Here is a 6,995-nt window from a genome sequence, read left to right as displayed (position 1 = left end):
TAGAGAGATTTTATAAGTGCCCCAAAAGGGGAACAAACTTGCAAAGCAATTGAATTGATGTTAAACTTGCAAAGCAATTGAATTTATGTTAAGATACATTTAAGAACAGAGGCGCAAACTGGTGAGCAATGAAATTGGACATAAAGCATTGGCAAAAAACAGTCTGATGTCTATCGCATGCCGACATTGTCCAATTGTTTTGGTGAGTGACAAAGCTGGCAGGCTTTTTAACTGCAAAGCTTTGCAGGTCAGTCAGGGCATACCCAGCATCCATCTGTAATCTTGCATCATGTTCCATTTTTAGAGCTGCTGGATGAACATGGATTTTCCATAGCGGCAGAAAATAGGAGAAAATGATTTAAATCGGACAATCAGACGTCCATCCATGGGCATAGGAACTGAAAGACACACTAATTAGAATGAACAGGCAGATTAACTGGAAAGTCAGCACAAATAGTCAAACATCTCACATCTGTCAGGGAAACACTCATTCAAGCTGTCACAAAAAAAAACGATGCAACAACTTCGTGATTCACTATATTTTTAATGAGGCAGACACTTTTCCAGAAATCCTACCTAATTTAGCATAAAAAAAGTGAGTGATTCATGCTTAGTTTCAATTTTACAACAACTTTTGTCAGTGAGTTAAGAGTAAATGAAAAATAAGTTAGGGTTCCCAGCTAGGGTTTTAAAACCCAGTTATGTTTAAAGCACAGTTCAGGTTCCCAATTAAGGTATTAAAACATAGTTAGGTTTCCCATCTGGGGTTTTAAAACGCAGTTAGGGTTTTAATGCACTGTCCGCGTTTCCTGCTAGGACGCCCATATAACCCCCTAGTAGTTCCTGATGACCAGCCGACAGAAAATTATGACATGATATGATTCCAGTGTGAGTCAAGATCTGAATCATTTAGTGGAAATTGGGAATTCTGCAGCATAGGCAGTTTCAATTTTTAGAGATTTGCCAAACGCACGCACTGTGGCGCCGCCCTACCTTCCTATGCCGCAAGTCAATAAAGTGGAAGAACACTGATAATCAGGCCTCAGAGTTAACGCGTGGCAGGGGCCCAATTTTTATAAATACCCTAAACATCTGTTACATTTAAAATGTGCTTGACGAATTTGCAATTACTGGTTTATATCACTTGTAGTTTTGACACGGCACACATACAACCCCAACTGACCAGGTCCTACAAATAGTATCTAGTTGTCAATAAGGAGTAATGCGAGACAGAGCCTCGGACAGTTGTATTACGCCAATCAGTGTGTGTGCGTGAGTGAGCCCGTGAGAGAGAGAGAGAGAGAGAGAGCGAGAGAATGTGAGAGTCTCATGGGTGTTTCTGTTTTAGCCAGCTTGGGGCTGCCGGCTGAGTGGTTGCCATGGAGTTTTGACATCAGTAATGAAAATAGATGAATCTGTGAAGTCAATATGGGCAGAAATGCTAGGGGTTCTGTAAAAAAAAAATTTAACAGCACTCATTGAAATAACCTCCACTTCCTGCTGAGTCATACACACATACACACACACATACTTACGCACACAAGTCGACCCACACAGGTTACGGAGATCAAATCGGCTTGAATTGGCTTATATCGAACAAAAAATATGAGTTGAATAAGTAGTGAATACTCATTTATTTATGTCATCATGAATTTGATTAATTTGTACATATAGTTTTCATAGTGGATCTGCCTCTGAGTCCACAGTTGCATGTCCAAATCTTGGATTGGACCTCTGTGTGGAGGTTGCATCAGCATCTATCAGCTGCATTACACCATCAAATGATGAACAAAAAGCAGCTGTAATAAGAATGTCACAATTCTTCTCAGTTGTAGTGGAATAAATTACACAGAAAAAGACAGCGATTCAGAGCTCTGCTTCGGATTAAATGCCGCTACCAAGATTCAGCAAGGGCCCCTCAGGGGATGCTCAACATGAAGCCATGGCCAAAAATAGGCGAGCAAAACGACACGCAGAGTGCTGCAAGTGGGTGGGATGGACTAAGGGTATGGGAGGGTGCTTCTGAACAATATGATTATCGAGATATATAATGTCATCTAATGAGATAACAATATTTTTAGGCAAAAATCTTTGTTATTTCAACTAACTAAAGCTATTTGATACAACATTTTGGCAACAGTATTGTAGCCACTGGCAATTACACCATCTTGGACTGACACAAAAAGGCAATGTGGAGTTAGTCATTTAAACAGAGAATAAAAAAAAAGACACACATGGTTTATAGCATAAAAATACAAAGTTAACAAGGGGGAAAAAAACGTAAAAATAATAATTCAAGTTACAATTATTATTTTTTTTCACATGTTTTAAATCCCAAACATGTATGAATGGGACACCTTCAAACGCAACCATGAAATACTCCCAGTGTGAAATGCCTCACTCGTGGTGCAACAGATCACATAAATTGTGGTTCGGATCGGATCACGTATTTTGAGTCAATTGAGTCAAATTGTTTTTCAGATTTGCAAAAAAATAAAAAAGAAAAGAAAATGAGAATAAATAACACAACTAGTAGAACTTTGTCATTTATTTTAGAAAACGCTGTTGCCCATAAAAAAAAAAAGAAAAGAAAAAAATGAAGAAAAAAAAACGTCCTGTCTCATATGGCCGTTTAGGATTTAAAAAAATCAACACAATATAAGGCAGCGCACATTCTTATTTTATACCTGGTACAGTCGATAAAAATACGGTGTCCTGCAAGACATTTTGAGAATGTATTATTAAATTTAGTTAATGAGCAAACGTGTTTTAAGAAATTAATGAAGACAGTTTTCTTTTTTTATTATTATTATTTTTCATACTGAAATTGCATTTTAAGTCACATTCCTTCCTTTAAACATGGAGAGTGCATTACAAAGTAATATAGAGCCACAATATTAAAAAGGAAGTTAAAAAAAAAAAAAGGTAAGCCAAGGAACAGCTGTTGAACTACCAGTCGGGCACAGCTAGCTAACGCCGGAGACTTGTACTGTATCGATTAAAACTGCGATAATCAAGTAAGCAAAGAAATTGTCTTCTCGGGCTATTGCATTGACATCAATGACTCAATGTATTAGTTGGTAAACTTTTTTTTTGAAGTTAGCCAAGAAAAATGTCACCAAATTTTCCACGGATCGTGTCCAGCCCGAACGGTGGAGCTTGATCCGAATGGAACACGGATCAAAGATGATCCGTTACATCACTATACCTCACTATTTGGAAATCTGTTGCTGATCGCACTCACCTTGTCTGTAGTCTGCATTTCAATGAACCAGATTTCAATGAACCCATGTAAAACGGACCTTGCTGATGTTTGCCGCTTCATATTGTAATATAAATATTGAAATGACCTACAAATGTATGCATGCATGTGCACGTGTGTACGTGCGTGTAGGTGTGTACGAGTGTGTGTATGTGTGCCAAAACATGCCTCATTTCAACCTTGTAGACATTCCGGGCCCCTTGTGTGTGAGTGCAGTGTTTTTCCCGCATCCAGACACCATCTCAAGCAGGCTGTAGAAAAGCAATCTCTCTGCTAAGTGATTTGTGAGAAGTGTCACATTCTCACCTGGTTGTAATTGCCTGCTGCTGTTGCTGTTGCTCAGCTGCAGTGATAGGTGCTCGTGAAGCGAGACAGGACCAAGCAGGCGGGAGGGGACTAATGTGAGCAGCTTGTGAGAGGGATTGTCAGAACTGAAGGGAGTGCTTCATAGATGCTTAAAGTATATTAAAAGCCTGAGCCTTTATGTTCTACGTGCACACTATAGTATGCATACTTTTTCTTAAAGTTCTTGTCTTATATCAGGGCCAAATCTATAAAAGAGTACACAATCAGGATTTGTGAATATATTCATGTCTTTACGGATACTGATGACATTAATTTTCTCCCGCTAATGCTAGCTTCTATCATTTGGCTGATAAAAACCAAACAATATATGCTGAGAAAACATGGCAAGTCCATTTGCTAATTAATGTAATAACTGGGATGGAGGCGGGATCAAGTGAACTGTGCAAGCCACTTGCAGCTTTTGGGGTTGTGCAATAACGTCTCACAAGTGCAGAGTCTCCGCCGATGTTTTTTTATTTATTTTATTTTTTTTTGCAACGAATCAAAATATCAGAATCAGAATTAGAAATCCCTTTATTGTCATTGTACTCAAGTGTGCAACGAGATTAGAGAGCTATGAATTGCCGTTGGCGATGTCACTAAATACATCCCATTAAATGCACAGAAACCTTCACATAAAGTATAGACCACGGTTGGGCAAACATTTTGATTGATTGGCCACAATAGGTTCTAAAATTTGACAGAGGAGCCGGACCAGGAGCAGATGGATGGAGTGTTTTGGTAACCTCACCTCATCGGAGAAAAAAAAAATACATTTAATTTTAAATGATAATGAACAAAAGCATTACAACAAAATATCTGTCTTTGACACACCACAGTATTTTGAAAATAAAACATTAACAAGGTTTATTTATTTATTTTTTTTTTTTTAGTTTGGCGGGCCGTAGTTTGCCCACGCCTGGTATAGACGAAAAATATATTTCCGGGATTAAGGGAGACTCACCCGCCTGTCGGCCAACATCAGGACTAAAGTAGTGGGTGTGCAGTACATATAACTAGTCTTACATCAACAGTAAACCACATTTACAATTTCATACGTACCTGTGATGACATTTGAAATTGTAAATATGGTGCAGCATTGTTATGAAACGTTATGTTTATTATGTTTATTGTCCCACGATGGCCAGCGTTTTAGAACCACCTCAAAGATGGTTCCGAAAAGCGGTTCAATTGTAACTTCTCAGCCAAGAAAAAGCATAATGGAATAGCGACCACTTGTGGTCAAGCAAGCACATCTCAATGTGGAACAAGGCTAATAGAAAAACTGGACTTCAAATTATTCACTATTCGCAGTGACCTGTACCTCTGTATGTCTCCGTTTTTGCAATATGCCGTTGTCTTAATCACGGAATGGATTGTGCAAACTTCTCCTTTAGTTATCGTCTTTGGTGTTCTAGAATTTTGAGGTTACTGAACTTACCAGTGCCTTCTATTTTTTTTTTTTTTTTTAATAAATGCTATCTCTCTTATAGATTTAGGATCGTTTTTAATGATGGCCTCCTTCACCTGTCTTGGGATCTCCTTGAACTTCAATTTTGTGATCCAATTAAACAGATACCAAATGCAAATGCAATACATGATATCAACTCCACTTTTATCTCCTTTATTTGTCTTGGAGCATCAAGGTAAGGAATGGTACCGAGCCAATTAACCTCCAAACCCAAATTCATGTACACCCTTAAAAATCTAGGTAGTTACGACACATAAAATGACTAATTAAAGTAGTAAATGCCATATTTATGTTCATGTTTCACTAAAGCCAGAAATTAGTCTACACTTCAGTAACACATTTTGAAGTCCAGGACTTCCAAGGAACCATGCTGTCATGCATCCATTAATTTTCTATACTGCTTATTCTCATTAAGGTTGCAGGTGTGCAGAACCTGAAGTGAGAGGCCAACATCAAGCCCAGCAGATCTGTTTGAACGAGGATGTAGCCAATTTTAGTAGAGGTGGCCAGCATAATTACGAGATGTTTAAAGAAAAAAATAAATATTCCTTGCACCATTATTTTTATAAGGTTTATAAGGAATTTACGTCCAGTATGAGCAAGTCCATGCTTTTTAGGGAACCCATTAAAACTGCCTTTTTTAACTCAAAATTGTTCTAAATTGACTCCATGCTACAGTGCCTTAAAAAGTATTTACACTCCATTAATGTTTTCACATTTTGGAATGAAAATGGTACACGCTTTTCAAAAATGTATATGAATCTGAAACCTCAATGCAATCTAGAGCAATCAACTGCTTCCAAACAGTAATCATTCTTCAAAGGATATTTTTTGTTTACAAGAAAAAAAAAACATGCCGCAAGCACCTGAGGCTATTCCACAATAATACTAAACTATAATGTCAATATTAAGAAGGACTGAGCCAGCAAGAACAGAGATGAACTGTGACACACGTTGCCGTGTGTAGAAATAGTGGTGATAAGATCCAATAGGATTATTTGAAAATTGCAACTAAATGTAAACTCGTCGTTTTGGCTACATTGTCTATTCCACTAAGCTTTAATTTTACTCCAACCTAAGTTGTATATAAGATAGTTTAATTTTTATTATGTACTGTAAATGCCGCTTGGTGATATATTTCAACGCCAGTCAATTCAAAATTTCTTTGTAACTCATCCCCAGCCCAAAAATAATTGCAATGAAAAAATTAACCAATAAAACTGATTCATCAATACGACCTCTTCATTATGTAGCTCAAACACCGGCTTCCTCCTCTACTACCCCACCTGATCGTTTCTAGAGAACGATGCTCGATTTGCTTACCCAGCTACGTCTTGGCAACAAATTAGTATTTCATTCACGTTGTTCATGTGCTAGGCATAATTAGCTGATGCTTCTGCTTAGTTTTCCTTTCAGACAATGGTGAGAAAACTGCTTATTGTGAAACATGCCTGAATTAATGAATAACAAAATTAAACAGAAGTAAAATAAACTTAAAAAAAATGAGTGCTTCATACACATGTTCTGGTGCCACCGCCGAATTGGACTGCAGAATGCTCCCACTCACACACAAATGCATTTTCTTTTGGGATACTTGAAGTTCTCATTGTAACGCCAAATGAGAGAAACACTCGTATTTAAATTGCGCTCCAAAATATTTTTTCTGTGTTGGTATAGTCAATAAAAGCTGGTCCTTGACGATAAATTGCACTCCATTCAAGTGGGCTTGTTTTTCTATTGGAGAATGAGCATCTTTTGGGACAATTGGAGTACTGAGCAGTTATTTTTGTTCCAGGGACCGTCTAATTTTCTAGTAATGAAATATGAGCAGAGCAAAAGGCAAACGAGGTTAAGTTAATTGGGAGTAACATCTCTTCATGTGTCCTTTGAGTTATTGCAAAACTATCGCACTTCCTC

This window comes from Idiotropiscis lumnitzeri, chromosome 7 (assembly GCF_059441095.1).
Source record: "Idiotropiscis lumnitzeri isolate Australia: NSW breed Sydney's pygmy pipehorse chromosome 7, RoL_Ilum_1.0, whole genome shotgun sequence".
Taxonomy (NCBI): Eukaryota; Metazoa; Chordata; class Actinopteri; order Syngnathiformes; family Syngnathidae; genus Idiotropiscis; species Idiotropiscis lumnitzeri.
Note: the sequence above shows the minus strand (reverse complement) of the source record.